Here is a 15792-nt window from a genome sequence, read left to right as displayed (position 1 = left end):
TGCAGGTGATGAATTCACCAGGGTTCTGATGCACAGTTCCACCCTAAACAGCAGGGCTCTATGGGGGTAGAGTATTGAAGCCATTTAAAATTACACCCCAAATACAGTCTACAGAGTAGTAATGAATAAAAATGCCCTGTAGTTATACCAGCTATTTAGGTGGGTAGAGTGCAGGTAGTCTGGCAAAATATCAAGGCAGAGGGCCCTTCTTCTTTTGGATGAAATTAGAAAATCCCAAGGGGCTCTGAGGGCTTTAAAATCAAATGTGATCAATAAGTCTAATTTCTGTATCTTACCCAGAAACCCAGAACAGTGCACTTTGCTCTCATTTCCAAAAAATTTCTCAGTGAATCACTGACCACCTGCCCTCCCCTTTAATGGTTTAGGGGGTGATCTATGTCCCAGTGAGAGAGAATAAATTTGAGAATACCCTGAGGGTCTGGAACTTGAGCTCTGGCCTCCTCCTTGCCCAGTGTGGTCCCATGGAAAAGAACAAGGTTGTTGGCTAAAACATCCCCTGAAAGTAGAACACAGAGGAGGTGGGTGCATATTTCATGACAGACTGTTTTAACTTTCCAAACAGCCGCCTCTTTTACGGCCAGCAGCTACTATTAATTATTTATCAGAACACTTATTTATACACTAAAAGCTAAATGCAATCCTTTCAGTGAAGCCTGGCAGAGTGCAGGCTGGAAAAAGTAGCTGTGGATAGCCCTTCAGGAGGGCAGGTTTCATGCAGAGCTCTGCTCAGGGAAGAGCCTGTCTGCATTATTCTCTCTGCTGTTGGTGCCTGGTAATGATATTTACATGTGGGAGATGAAAACCCAGCCATAAGTAAGAGTCTGTAGCTGTGGGGGCGTCAGCCTGATCTCCCTTGGCCAGGCTGAGTAAGCCAAGGACAGCTCTTATGTCACCAGCATCCAAGGAAGAAGAGGGAATCCCTTCCTTTTTGCTTCCTTCCTCATGAAGGGAGCTCACCCTGCCCTGACTTCCACTTCAGCATTTGCTCTGGCAAATGCTCTGAAGCTCATCCTTGGAGCAGGGAAGGGAGGATTCATTTGCTCCCTTTGCCTCCACCTGGGGAGCGCAGTTGAGACCCCTTCTGTCACCAGAGGGAAGGAAATAGGTTTAAATACTTCTCTGCTCCTTTCAGAATTGAGTTTCAATGGCCATCCATGACTTGTGGTGCCAATGTGTTTTCCTCATCATGCTTTCTACCCTGGTGTGCTGTTGCCATGTAGCTCTGGTGGCATTGCTGTTTAGGTGAAATACTATTATTTTTCTATAGCAACCGTTAATTTCAGTGGAAATTCCGATTCCATTGTAATTATTCCTCACAGTAGTTGTAATAAATGTTTAGGATTGACGTGGATGATTTTCATTTTCCTCCAGCACCCGATGCTTTAATAGCTCAATTTTTCTTGCTTAAGTGTTGACATAGATGGAAAATTGATTCTGAATTTCTATCTAGCACTCTTCTGGGTGGCTTACCTTCTTGAGGGGCACAGCTCAATAGGAGAAAGAGACTTGCTGCTGTGACACGTGCGTTCTCCAGCCTAACTCAATTTCCAACAGAGACCCTCCTTCTCCCTAAGAGCTCAGCCCTTCCACCTACTCTAATGGTCCCCAACTGCATCCCAGGCCTGAGAATAAGGGATCTGATAAACTGCCACCTTGCACTCCGCTCCTTAACACTTGCAAATGGTTTCAACCCAAGCTCCCCTCAACTTGGGAGGTGTGGAGAGCCCTTGGCTCACCCTAAGCTCCCCAGTTTGGGCAAAGTGCAGCTTTCTCCACAATTCCAATTTAACCTTTCCTTCAGCCATCCAGGCCACAGCTTGCAGTGCCTTGCTGCTCTTAGCCCAGGGGTTGCTTTGTTCAGAAAAGCCAATTTTGCAGGTATGGAAAACAGTTTTTTGGATACACTTATGAAGGTGCAGAAAGAGGGTTGGAATTAGATGCTTTTTAAGGTCCTTCCTAACCCAAACCATTCTTAGGTTCTGTCCTTATGGAAGCTTTGCAAGGTATACACTTGATGGAAGCAAACAGCAGTGTACACATGCAGCTGAAGCTCAGCCAACCCTATAGTCATAGAGGCAATCGAAGCAAAATTGTTTGTGAGCTAAATCAGAATTATTTGGAACAGAAATGATACTTTTTTTTTGTCTTTGGTTGAAGTTCATTATATGGTTTCCTTTACTGCTTGTAGAAAAATGATCTATCTTTTTCTGGGGTCATAGATAAATGCAATTTTTTGTTTATCCAACTGAAAACTCATAGTCAGAACTAACAGTAACTCATCAGCATTTTCTGTGCTCAGTATTGCCATGGGTTTACAATATATGGCCACATTTTCTTTAAAGTATCTCATTATATTGCTGGGATAATTCCTGTACTGCAACCTTAAAAAAAAAAAAAAAAGTCTTTGCTATTAACATATTTTGGTCCTGTTGATAGTGAATGTGAAAGCTGAACTCTAGAGCAGCTCATGATTCCTGCATGGTGTGAAGTCTGATCGTGGCCATTACAAAGAGTGATACAGCAGATATCACAGCTTCTGAACACCCATAAAGTTTGAATAGGACTTGCAGAACTTGGTGGTGTGAGTTAACAGGGTGTTGAGGCTGAAAAGGATTTATGTGTGGGGGAATGTGTGTGTGTGTGTGTGTGTGCAAGGGGTCAGACACTGAAGAATCCTGCTCTCTGCTTAAATGTAACCCTTTGAATTTGATTTACTCTGACAAAATGCAAGTTAGAGGAGCATTTCCTCAGCCTTGCAGAAGAGAGTGGTGTCAACAAGACATTAATATACTCCTGCTTTCAATTCTGAGGCTTTCAGACATTAGGCATCTATTATGAATCAAAAAAAAAAAATGGCCATGTTCTGGGGAAATGACACAAAACCTAATAGACAGTCTTAAACTTCTGCAAAGAGCAATGTCATTAGGAACATCTAACCCAATTGAGCAGATCATATCTGTATCTCATTGATAAGATCCAGGAGAAAACTCGGAGCCAAGAATTCTCTTAGTTAAAAGCGACTTGGCAGTTCACACCCTGTCCCCAGCCCCTCCTTTAGAGCAGCATTTCCAGAAGCAAGGCAGACAGTGCAGCTTGGTGGAGGGGAGAAGGTGCATGGGGAAGGTGTGCAGACAGGACATGGGGCAAGACAGGGAGCATCTGGGAACGTTGTCAGCTATTGAAACTTTATGAGCAACGAGATCCTGCTGTCCTTCCACAGCCTGAACATTTATGGCAGGAGGATAGTGATCCAAACTACAGAGGAAAGGTGGTGAAAATGACTTACTTCTCTTTTTTATCTTGTTCTCTGAGAGCATTCAAAGCTAGAAAAGGTAGAGGAACCTGCTACAGGGGGTAGGCCAGATTCTGCAGCATTTGTTCACGAGGAGGGAGGCTTTAAGCCATGTGAATGACGGCCTCAGGAGTTAGTAAAAAATTATCTGGTAAATTCCCTGGGGGAAAGTGAGCTTCATGAGTGTGGGGTTTTGTAGGTATGTGTGCTTACAACAGTGCAGCACTTGTAGGAGGAGATTTGTTTGCCTCTAAGCATTTTCCTGCGAGTGTTCATTCCCAGCAGCAGTGACTTGGAGCCCGTGTGCCAGCGGTAGGATAAAAACGCTGGGCTGCTGCTGGACTCGGTTTTTGTAGGATCTGAAGAGCCCACACTGATTTCTTCAGTTTAGCTCTTACTACCTCTAACAATCCTTGCTTCCATTCTAGAAGTGATCATGGTGTTAAAAAAAAAAAATAAAATATGTAGCTGACAGATGTTGTTTGCTATCAAACTGCTGCAAGAGAGCAGATCTGTAGGTTTTGGCTTCCTGACAGTACAATTACTCGTACTTTAGTGCATGTTTAGTATATCTCCATGGAAAGCTTCTACCGTGTCATTCTAGTACAGTAGTTCTGCTGAACTTTGCTAGGTGGTAGCAAATAAAAGCAAAGGATGTGGAGTAGACTACAGAAGCAACTGTATCCTCTTTTCCCCCCTCACCTAACTTCCCATGCTCTCCCTTCTGTGCTCTCTCATGTATTTAGGCAAATATATGAAAAACAGCTGTTTCCCTCGGAAACAACATCCCTTTGCATCAGGGGAGCTTGCATGCAAACGTGGCAAAGACTATCTCAAACTTCCAAATAATCCTTGGAATGCCAGGCTCTAGGCAGCTTTTGGAAGCACTTACTATGCATAGGTTCCAGGCAGATCATTTGACACCCTCTGGATATTTATACCTGCTCTGAGTATAGGCACTGTCTATGTGGTTGCACGAATATATGCCCAGAAGTAGAGGTTGAGAAACTGAACAATAGCTTACCTAGAGAAGAATTTCTCTTCCTAGCGTGCAGCAGAGAGACATCTGCTATTCGCAGCTCTTCACTGGGCTCCAGATAAACTAGGGAGAGTTTTCAGTTGCCGGCAGCTTGCCTGAGCGGCATCCCAGGAAGGCTCCTCTTGCTCCAGCCCCAGTCACTGAAACTCTACCGGCACAGTCACATCTCATTTATACCCAGCCTGTCCTCCTCAGAGCGAGCAGCCAGCTGGGATGATTCAAACCTCTGCTCAGCACACCGTTCAAAATGCAGCTTCCTTCTTGGACACGGGGATCACGCCGGGGAGCCGGCAGGCTCCAGCAAGGAAGGCTGCGAGAGAAACTCTGGGATCAGGCGAGGAGCAGCTGCTGGCGGTGCTGCCGCCGGCGCCGCGCTCCCGTGTGCCGGAGTCAGGCTCCGTCTCCCGCGGATCTCCAGGAGTAGCCAGGCTTGGCAGGGCTGTGATTGGCAGGAGCGGCCGATTCCTGCCGCTAATCAAGCCGCAGACTTTCAAGGACTCGGAGCTGCTCTGATGTCATTCCGGCCGAGGTGGAGGTGGGGGAGGGGGATGCTTGGCGAGGACGCCACGGCGGAGGCGAATTCGGAGATGAGCTGCGTTCCTCTCCCACCGCCCTGATTGATGCCGTGCTCCGCCAGGATTTGCATAATCTGTCATTGTGCGGCTGGACCACCTCCCCTCCTGCCCGCCCCAAAATGCGGGAGGGAAGTGCCGCTTCCAGCTCTCGGTTTTACACCTGCAGGCTGCAGCGGGAAGCCTAGGAGAAAGGAAAAGTTGAAAGAATGAATTTTCTGACAGGAGGATGCCTGTGCCCCCAGTGCCCCCCCCCCCCCATCACCCCTCACCGTCTCCAGATGCTAAAAAGAGGCTTAATGAAATCCCAGCGCTGGAAGACTTTTTGGTTCCTACTCTTGTCAGGTCACTGATAAGATCACCTGCTACAATAAAAGGTGGGGTTTAGTGCATGACCAAAATCAAGCAGGGGTCACCCAGCAAGTTTGTTACAAATGATCTCCCTGACACCAGCAAATATTCGGTGCTCAAGAGGTGAAAAGTATCTTCCTACTGTGTGTGACACAAGTTCCACCTATTTGTTGCATAATTTCTCATTAAAATTCTTTATTTCATCCAGCTAGAGAAGAAACCTACCTCCACAGCCAAGAAACATGATTGCTATGTGACTTCAAATTATATTACAGAGGCAAAACTAAACAGTTTCTATATTAAAAGAATTAGATTTTATTCCAATCTAATTTTCAATTTTGCCAGCTTGACATCTTTCACTCCAAAAAGGTTCTTTGTACAATACACTTTGGAATTGAAATTCAGCCAATTCTGTGCAGCAAATGTGAGGAGAAAATAGTTTTGTTCAAGGAGACTGGAACAAACCCATTCTGAGATGATGAATGACGCTGTAAACTCAGATTTGAATCATAGGAGGGTCAGCTCAACCTTTCGTGTTTCCAAAACAGTGTAAATAAATGGTGTTCCGTGCTGTCCACTGTTTACATCCTTCAGCTGGGACCTTCTCCATGAAGAGCTGTTTGCTCTCCGTGAATATCCAAGTTTCAAAGATGGCAGAGATTCCAAACTGGGGACTAATTGATTCCTTCTGGCTAAATTAGAAACCGGGTGAAAATTAAAATGCAAACTATGTCTGAGTAATTTCCTGCAATTTCCAATTACAAAGCACTTGCTGGGAGACCTTCTAAAAATGCCATGTACCTATAGCCTGGCTCTGGATTTAGGATTAGTTCTGAGTGTTGGGCGTGGGGATCCCACTACAATGGGGTGGTGAGCAGGTGCCTCCTTGCATCCTGTGTTCATGTCAGAGCTTCAGGCAGGCTGTAAACTAAAATAGCCAAATTGAGTTAGAGAGTCTCTCCCCAACACAAGGAAATCTTCTGGTGCTGTTGGTCCAAAACCTGGCAGAGCTTCCTTTTGCTCATCTGATGGTGTGAAAAGAAAAAGTCTGGTTGTTTGTTGCTCTTTGTATTGCTCTCTTTGGCTTCTGGCTGCACTTGGAGCACTGGAGAGGCGCCTGTGAGCGGGAGGGTTTGGCTGCTGGACAGCTGTGCTGCTCCAGATGTGGTGGGAGCAGCTCTGCCCCTTGGAAGCCACTGCCGCAGATGTTCCTGGGCGGCCAGCGGCCAAGTGGTTGCACAAACTGTTGAGAGTGTGTTAAATTCAGATGCTAAAGTGACTCTTTGAACTGAAATCCTTGGCTTGAGCCCTGCAGTGCTGGGTGCATTCTACATAAAGGAGCAGGGCTGTGGATTCACGCTGCCTCCGGAGCTGTTTGCTCTGCTGGTGGTTCATTCTAAGTGCAGGAGCGGGGGAATTACTGTGCCAGGGTCTGCCCTCCTGAGTTTCCCTGAGAATCTGCCAACAGATTCCTGGGAATCTGTTGGCAGAATTGCTCCAACTCTGTCTAACAGAGTGCACCAACCCTCGGGAGAAAAGAGTACAGTTTGAATTTTTCCCTTCCCTCTCCTTTGGGTAGTAGAGAGAATTGAACTCTTCCAGCTCGGTCACAAGTGCACTCGAGTTACCTGGAATGTCCTCCTGATCATGATATAATTCTCAAGCTCTGCTCGAGGGAAAAATAGACAAGAAAGGAAACAGGGCAGCAAGAAACAGAAATTAAGTGTGGATGGAAAGAGACAAGAAAACAAGATAAATTCTAGTCATAAAATACTGTATTAATGAGGCAGCACACTTATGCTGAGATCCTTGCCGCAGGATATATGTTTTTCTGGCTCTTAACCTGTGGCACAGATTTTGCATTAGGTGGTGTACATTATTCTGTACCTGTTAATCCTCATGTGGTCTATTTCCTCCCTGTATGGGCAGGCAATCACAACAGTTCATTCTACTGATTTTGGTAGTGCAAAGCTTGTAGATAAAACCTATCATTACTTAGCCCCAAACTTTCTGAAAAACATATGTCTCTGGATTTGGAACTGTGGCTTTGATGGTGGTTGGGTTTTGCAGGGGTTTTTTAGGTGGTTGTTTGTTGTTGTGCTTTGTTGGTTTGGTGTAAGTGCTGCTGTGCTCTGTCCAAATCTTGCAGCTTACACACCTATCGCTACAATGTCTGTGAACATTTCTAAAGTTTTCCTCTTTGCATCCCCAAATGTGGAAAACACAATTCCTGCAGTTCTGTGGTTAGAAACATAGAATCCTATAACCATTTAGTTTGGAATAGACCTTTGAGATTATGGAGTCCAGCTATTAATCCAGCACTGCCAAGCCTACCAGCAAATCATGTTCCTGAATATGAGGCAGAGCAAGTAAATCCTCTCAGAAGTTTGTGTGTAAACACACAGTATCCCCCTGGCTTGCTCTTCCAGACTACCTGAAAACTTTCACTGGAATATCTGGATCCATGTCCTGCTGCTCCTGTGTTGAGTTTCTGTGGTCTGGCTGCTCCCAGTCTCCCCACTGTTATCTCAGTGCTCTGATGACACTGGAACAGGGGCTCCTTACTTCTTCTCGCAGCACCAAGGGCGTGTTTCAAACTTTACTGCAATAGATAGAACCTTTTCTTTCAGCTTAAGAGACACTGATGGTCCTCACTGAAGGAAAGATGGCTTTTGACACTGAAGTTCCTAATGAGTTGGATAGAAACAAAAAATGACTATTCCTGGAAGAACCGGTTTTTTCTTGAGCTGTGGAGACTGCTTCTGAACCTCCCTGTAATTAAACTGCACTGTGTCTTACTCGACACACAGAGCAGTTCCTCAGATGGTGTAAGCTGTCAAAACATCCATTGATTTCAGAGGAACTATGACAACTTAGAAGAGTTATAGATTAGTCTTAATTCTCCAGCAGCAACTTGAGATATGCAGAACTGAATTAGACTCGCATCACGAGTGCGAGAAACATAAAGGCGTACCAGAATGTGGTTTGGGTTTCTTTGAGTGTTTGTATATTTCATTAAGAAAAGTCTAGTTTGTTTTCTTGCTGTCTCAAGAAGTTGTTAGACTTTTTCATCTGAATCTTTTGGCTCTGGCTCAAAATGTGTTAGAGGTTTTCCACAATCAGAAATGTAGGGATAAAATATGGATACACTTGGAGCTGAGTTTCACCCATTAGAACTCGGCTAAGGCGCTCATGTCTTCTACTGGCAGTGCCTGCCTTGTCCTGGGTTATTCTTATTTCCCAGATATCAGGGGAGAACGTGCTGCTAGTGGTCTGCTGCAGCATGAAGTGCTGATTTGCAACAACATCAACAGCAAAAATGCTGCTCAGTCCTCCAGTAAAATTAAAAAAAGTAAAAAAACCCAGCTAGGTTCCCTGACTGCTGACTTGGTCCAGCTATACAGTGTCTTCTCCAGCTTCTGTTTTCCCCTCTTTATGTCTGGACACACTTGTACTGATGATAAAGGCAAATCAGTGCACACCAGTTCTGTAATGACCTTTATCTTATACTTTTATTCCTCTGTAGGATACCTTTGATATCCTAGTGTGGCTTTGTTCCTTTATGGCTCTGGATGTATTAGTTTCAGAGAGTGTGCTGATAGAAACTAATGTGGAAACATCTGTTAAACCAACATACATTCATTTACATCTAGCATTAGAGCTGCTCCACATATCTCTAATTACATTACTGTTTTATGTCTTAGGTGCTTACTCAGCTATGAAAATATAAACTGTGGGGTTTTGAGTACTCTTATTGAGATAGCATCAAAGCAAAAAGTGAGTTGGTGCTTAATCCACAGCCTGATCTTTGTCACCACTTCCCGTGTGACACCGAGACAGGGGCTCGTGATGTGTGAGAGAGATGGATTGATGTCTTTGTGTATCCATAAAGCTTTTTGGGCTCTGTCCCACAGTTCTCCTAAGAGAATCCTTCCCAGGTTTTGCTTTGGCCTGAAGTAGCAGACACCTCCTGGGAAGTCCAAAGGGGTAGGAGTGGAGAGAGAAGAGGTTTTTCCTAGGCCTTGCTTCAATGTCATAGGAGAGACTGAAGCAGTAAGCAGATTTCAGCTCTGCTCAGCCCTCTTGTCATTTGTTGTTGGCGCCTGTAACACTGTGTAAGAGCTGCATCCCCTTTGGTCTGTTTCCATCATGACTCTTTTTGTGACTTCCCTGCTGATAAGAAGTCAGTCGAGTTTTGTAAATCCTTGCACAAACAAGACCAAAAGCAGGTCCAAGTCCCATTCATCCAACTGCCTCAGCCAGAAAAGCTGGCTGCTGCCCCTCCTGCATTGCAGATTGTCACAAACACTAATCCAGGAACTTGGGTTGTGCCCCCATTTTCCCTTTTTTGTGTGAACATAGAGAATCCTTTGCTGTGTGACTCAGAAGGGTTGTGTTCCATCAGAGACCATCACAGGGTTTCTCTGGTCCCCAGTGCTGCAGACAGAAGTGTTGTCACCCCGTTGTGCATCTGCTGCCAGCCCGAGTTCAGGCTGGCCGAGGGAGTGATCAGAAGGGGAACACGCTTTGTGCAGCACTCCTTTACAGCAAGGGGCTCCTTACAGGGCTGGGCAGTGCTCTGCTGTTCCCTGCATCAGCTCTGGCAGAAACATTCCCCAGCTCCTGCTGGGCTCCAGCCAAGCCAGCACCAAAATGCTGACTGATGGTTTCCATGGGCTGGGACTGTTGTCTCTGGGTAACACCAGCGTTCTGCTGTCACCTCGGCTGCGTGTCTGAGCTGTAGCAGGGCTGCTGAGATGGGCAGGGGAAAGGGGGCTTCTCCTAAAGAGCAGTGCAGGTCAGCTGCTGGCAAAGCAATTATCATAAAGAGGATCATCCATAAAGTGCAGTGATAGCTTACAAATCTCAAACCCAAGCGTTTCTTCTTTGATTATTGAAAACAAAGGGGCCTGAACTCTCGGTTTGATGTATTAAGTGATATTTTTTTAAAAGACATTTTGAGTTAGTCAAACTGGAATGATTCATAAAGCAGCTTAATTAGACCAGAGCTCCAGTGGGAGTCCCCTTTAACATGTCTACAGAGACTCTTTTAATACTCTAATCCACTTCTGAATAAAAGGTGAAACCAGGAATGGTAGTTTCAAAGGAGGAACTACAAAGAACATTTCTCTTTCTCTTTTTGCTCTTCTGTCCTTGCCATCTAGATATCAAGCTTCCATTGCATTCTAAGGATGATTTTTTTTCTAGGTTAGCTTGCACAAGCAGAGCTTTTTATATACCATCATTTAAAACTTAAGGAACCCTCCAAGTGAAAAATCGGTTACTAATGCGCCACCAAACCGGTGTTCTGGAATTACTGTAATGAATTCATCCTGTTGTACAGTGTTTTGTTTCAACCTCCTAGCAAGTTTTTAGAAGAAATTTTAGGTTGCCCTATTATAATTTGTTTTCCGCTTTATCCGGTGCTTTAGGAGGAGGCTTCATGCTGATGCTCCAGTAGGGTGGGAAATCCTGAAATGGGAAGTGGAAGTATGCCCTAAGGTCTATTTTTAGACTGATGTGACTAGGCTGTGCTTCAAAATAAAATTAAAAATAACCCACACAGACCTGGGTTCAGCAAAAGGGAGGCTAAAGACTTGAAAATGCTGTAGTCTGACAGGGAAATCAAGATCATGATGTTACATTTACTTTGCACTGGGCTTCTTTAGAGATGTGCAATCTCTCTACAACATCTGCTGGAACAGAGTTAATAAGCTAAAGCAATGCTTTTAATGTCTAACTATTATTGATTCCCTTTTCTTGAGGTAGGAATTGCTTACAGACCTTCAGCACTAACATTAAAATATCAGGATGGTAGCAGAAGGAATGGTTGGGTTTTTGTTTGGAATATGCAGTGCAGTTCCAGGTGAACAATGCCCAGTGATGATTGCTCTCCAATCATCTTTTGAGTGAGGGGTTTTTTTACAATATATTTTTCTCATGGAAAGAAAACAAAGGTGACTTAATTAAAATGAGGAAAGAAAAGCATGGATGGAATAATTCACTCCAAGTGAATAAGAACTTGGTACTTAACCATTGTACCTCTTTATCCTGCTCATTCCTACTTTCCTGCTTTCCTAATGTTCAGCAGGTTACATTTCAAAATATCTGCCGTGATATTTTGGAGTGGCATCTTTGCTCTCAGAAGACTTTGGGGCACTTGAGAAATAATATTCCAAACGCTGTTTGCCTACCCATCCCAGTGATGTGGCACTTTGGGTCTCAGTTTTGTTCATTTGCTGGTTTTAAGTGTGCCTGAAATGCTGACACACTTAGAGCAGCAGGGCTTCTGTGAATTGAAATGGTCACCTAAATGTAAATACCAGTGGTAGAGATACCTGTTAAACAATTTGAAGTGCAGGCTTGAAAGAAATAAATTAAATGATGAGAGGATAGTAAGTTGATTTCTCCTGGTGGCATAAAGCTTTTATGTTAAAGAGGAGTGTTTTAGGAAAGTAGATACTATGCCAAAAAAATTTAATAGGACCAAAGAGCAGCAGCGTCCGTATTTCTGTTGTAGATCTGTTACATCTTGGGGCTCCCATAGAGGGCAATATTGTATAAAAGATGGTTTTAAGCCATGCATTAGGGGTCTGCCCATTCATCTGTGTTGATATACCTTAAGGAAAATTGCTGTTACAGTAAATTTGATGGTGCATTTCCCTTCAGTCAGGCTGTGACTAATACATGTAATAATGCATGCCAAACCACATAAAAGAGCCTCGTTAAATGTGAAAGAAATTAATTTTGTAGATTACCTAATTGTAGGTTGTAGGGGGGAAAAGTCCCATTTTAGCTCATGATGTTCTGTTCAGCACCTGAGTCACAGCAAGTGTGCCCTCCTTTAATGCGGGTGCTTGAACACACCCAGAAGAAAAAGAAGCCAAGTTTGTGTTGTCTGTCCTGGAAATGGGGTTTGTAGAGAGATCTGTGTCTGGGGTACATGAAATCCTCTGCATTCCTGATTGTATCCCGTGTTTCTTTCCTGTGGGATGCATAGGCAAAGTTCTCATCATGCTTTCTTTTCCTTTTGTGCTTTTCTGGTTTTGTTGTGTTGTCAGCACAAGGCTCTGACTTCCATCTGTCTCAGCCCCTTGGGCAGCTGGAACACTGAAAGATTGATGCCCCTTTAAAACAGGTTCGTATCCTAAATGTCTCTCCTATACTTATTTACTGCCTGAAATCTCTCCTGTGTTATCCTGCCTAAGCTGTGGTAGTACAGAGAATGGTTAAATTATTTCTATTAAATCTCTATTCCAGTAGTGACACTAATGAAAAGCCCCACTGTAAATGTTGTGCTCAACCCTGGAGCTCAGTCAGCGAGGCTTAAATCCATGGTGCTACTTGTTTCACTGACTGTTTCCCAAGGGAGGTGATCCGGGGAGCCTTACAACAGTTTCTCCTTGCTGGCATCTTGGAATTGTTCACAGAATAGCAAAGAAAAGTAACCAGCAGGGACAGAAAAAGGAGTAGGAAAAAACTTCACCTTTTTCCAAATATTTTGGTGTATGAGTGTGTTTGGGTTGTTTGGGTTTTTTTTACTCTGAATTAAATTTTCCATCCAGGTCTCGTACCTGAAGCCAGGTCTCCTCCTGGGAGTCCAGATGCATCCCCAGGGGCTCTCCTGTTGCTTATGGGGAAGTCTGTGCTGACAGCCAGTGCCTTCTCTCTGGAGCCATATGTTTCATTTTCTGCTCTCTGCTACTTCAGCAATCTGGAAAGAGTGGGAAAGAACAGGTTGTGGCTGGCTGTACTAGGCAGGGCCCCAAAATAGGTCGATTCAATGAAAGAGAAGAATTACAGGAAACTTACAGTTCATGTAAGGGTCTGTGCTCTGTAAATGACAATTTTCAGCTCTTAACTAATGTGATATTTGGCAGAGTGGGTTTCTCTGCACTTTTTTGGAGCTTGCATCTCATTAATTTGCTCATTCAGCGGTTATTTAAAATGAGTTAATGACACCTCATTGCATTTGTATCCATCAATCTATATGATCCTTATTTAACATGGAGCACACAGTGGAGTGTTTCTCCACAATCATTTCTTAGATTTCAATATTTGTCTGTTATCAACAGACATATTGTTTAAGACTGCTTAAATAATTAAACATTTCCAGCTTCCATAAACACAGCAAGGAAAATAAACACTTCCCAACACACCTCTGTATGGGTAAATATAAGAATGCATCCATTAAACCCAAAAAAAAACCAGTTAGAAAGGAGCTCAAATAAATTTATTTGAGGCTTTCTAGAATGACATGAACACTTGACATTTTTAATAACACACTTTTCAATAATCAATAACTATCCAACACAGCTGTTCTTTGTTTTGCTGTTATTTCGCTGCTAACAAGTCATTGGCAATGACATTCCAACGCAAAATGTTTATGGAAGATGAAGATGAGTCAGTAGCACATATTGAAAACTGATGGAAGTCATAAATAGGAGTACTGATGATGGCAGTGGATCTGTTTTCCATCAGACAGGAGTGAGATGTGGAGTCAGGGCATTAGCATGTTCTTCAGAGCTCTGCTCTGCATAACTACAGCCAGTTTGCATAACCTCTGGGGTTTGGGATAATCCCCTGTAACCTGGGCCTAAGAATTTTAGGTTCCTTGTAAAGCTCCATAATTTGAGAGGCTTTGCACACGTTGGTGAGAAGAATTATAACACCACTCCTAGAGCTAACGAAATGCTGCCAACAGAATTATTGTTGGAGGAGGAAAACTTAATGTTTGGGCCAGAAATGGAAAACTACCTTGAAAAGTGCATCCTGGAAGTTTAGCCATGCACAAAGTTGGCTGAAATTTTAAATTTTGAGGTTTTATCTCTAAGTGGTAACAGCTTGTTGCTTCTCAGTGGTGGGGTTCTCTTCAAGAACTTCTCATTTAGACTTCCTGTGTGCAAACTGAGCATGGAACAAGTGGGAGAGGAAGTTGATACTTGCACGTAGGGTGTAAGAGTAGGGAATTATTTTCATTCTGCACAAGCCTGGAGGTGGAAGCTCGTTTGAGGCCACTCTAGAGGCTCTCCACCCTGCCTGGTGGCCCTGCCACTAGAAAGCCACCTGTCCTGGGGCTCTGCTGGCACAGGGGCTGTGGGTGTATGAGCGCCCTGGGGGGCTCTGAGCACCCTCAGGCCCAGGTGGCCGTGGGGAAATTGCAGGAGTGAGTGCAGCAAGCTGTTGGCTCTTCAGCCTCTCACACAGCACCGGGGCTGGAAGCCCTCCAGGTCACTCACAAGCAGAGCCATCATATTAACAGTCTGCTCAATCTTTTCCTGCCCTTTCATCCCAACCCTTGCCTCTCGTAGGCACCGCAATGGCACTGACAGGGATGCAGATCCCCTGGACACGGCTCTTCCGCCTCTGGCGTTCCCACGTTAGCAAGGATCACACACAGAATCTGCAGCGGCGTATTTGAAACTCATTTTGTCTGCTGGAGGTTTAGATGCCTTCTGGTGTGTGTCTGTGAGGCTGACTGCCCAGGAAGGAGAGCAGGTGGAAATACCCTGACCAAAGATGCCTTGTCATTAACTGCAGTGTGAGGATAGTGAGATTCCAGTGGGGTAGAAATCATTTCATTTCAGCATAAATCAAAGCTGGAGGGTGTGCTATACCTCCTGTGAGATCCTCTGTGTCTGCTGCAGGTAATATATCAGCAGGAGAAATCACCCTCATTAAAAATATAGTGGAGAAGGCAAAAGGCTTCAAGACTAACAGAGATTGAAATTTAGAGTTTAAAAGTATTCATTGATTATTATCCATTCCTTTTCTTGCTATGTGCCTACACAGGCAATGCAGATGTTACCAGCTGGAGATGTTATTTAAATCAGCATTTCACATCCGCTTCTCCAGGCACCAAGATCTTTTCAAACAAAGATACAAATGCAAGACCAGTCACAGTTTGCTACTCAGTTCAGGTTAACAGGAAAAGTCACCAAAACCCTGAACCTTCAGCTGTTCTGACAGAGTTCACATTAATGTGCAGACAGGGCATGTGTAACCTCAAAACTGATTTCTAAAATCAGAGTGGTGAATGTTTGGATTTAATTGATTTTTCCTGAGTCAGCAGGAAAAAGTAGGTTTATTCTTGTGCCTGCTGTGGGAATCAATTCTGTCTCATACAAAAAACCACCCTTCTTCTGTTTCAAGGAAATGCTAATGTAATTTTAAAACTAAATTAATTCCTCACCATTCACAATTCAGTTTTCTGGTTGCCCATGACCAAAGAATATTCACATAAAACAGGTTCATTTAATTGTAGTTCAGTAATGCCATGCAGCTTTCTGTACTGATAGAATGAAGCAAAGTCAGCTGAAATAGAAACAGGTGTTTCAAACCCAGCAAGAAGATATGAATATGAAAGCTCTGCTATTAGAAAGCTAAAAGCTCATTTTCTCAGTGTTTAAACTCACTTTCTTGTGGTTGCTATGCTACCATCTCTGCACCTCCTCTATGGAGCTTTGAACTACAGCAAAAGAAGCCTTTTTGAAAATGACAGGCCTGAGCTAGACTGA

At 44.0% G+C, this 15792-nt stretch overlaps 1 protein-coding gene across 7 annotated transcripts in view; it reads right to left on the bottom strand.

The window, feature by feature from the left end:
• Positions 1 to 15792, bottom strand: part of LOC111929000 (N-heparan sulfate sulfotransferase 4) — a 99414-nt gene that overhangs the window by 63337 nt on the left and 20285 nt on the right. For 4 of the 7 annotated variants that reach the window (XM_086888081.1, XM_086888080.1, XM_086888086.1 and 1 more), the window contains exons 3-4: positions 12850 to 12989; positions 4338 to 5108 (exon numbers count right to left, since the gene is read on the bottom strand). The gene's annotated coding sequence lies outside the window, so the exon portion shown is untranslated. Of the gene's footprint in view, positions 1 to 430; positions 518 to 4337; positions 5109 to 12849; positions 12990 to 15792 lie in introns of all 7 variants that reach the window. The other 3 variants (XM_086888083.1, XM_086888085.1, XM_086888082.1) reach the window with 1 other exon arrangement.

The sequence above is a fragment of the Cyanistes caeruleus genome, chromosome 5 (assembly GCF_971803275.1).
Source record: "Cyanistes caeruleus chromosome 5, bCyaCae1.hap1.1, whole genome shotgun sequence".
In the NCBI taxonomy this organism is placed as follows: domain Eukaryota; kingdom Metazoa; phylum Chordata; class Aves; order Passeriformes; family Paridae; genus Cyanistes; species Cyanistes caeruleus.
This window is presented reverse-complemented; position numbering and strand designations above follow the sequence as displayed.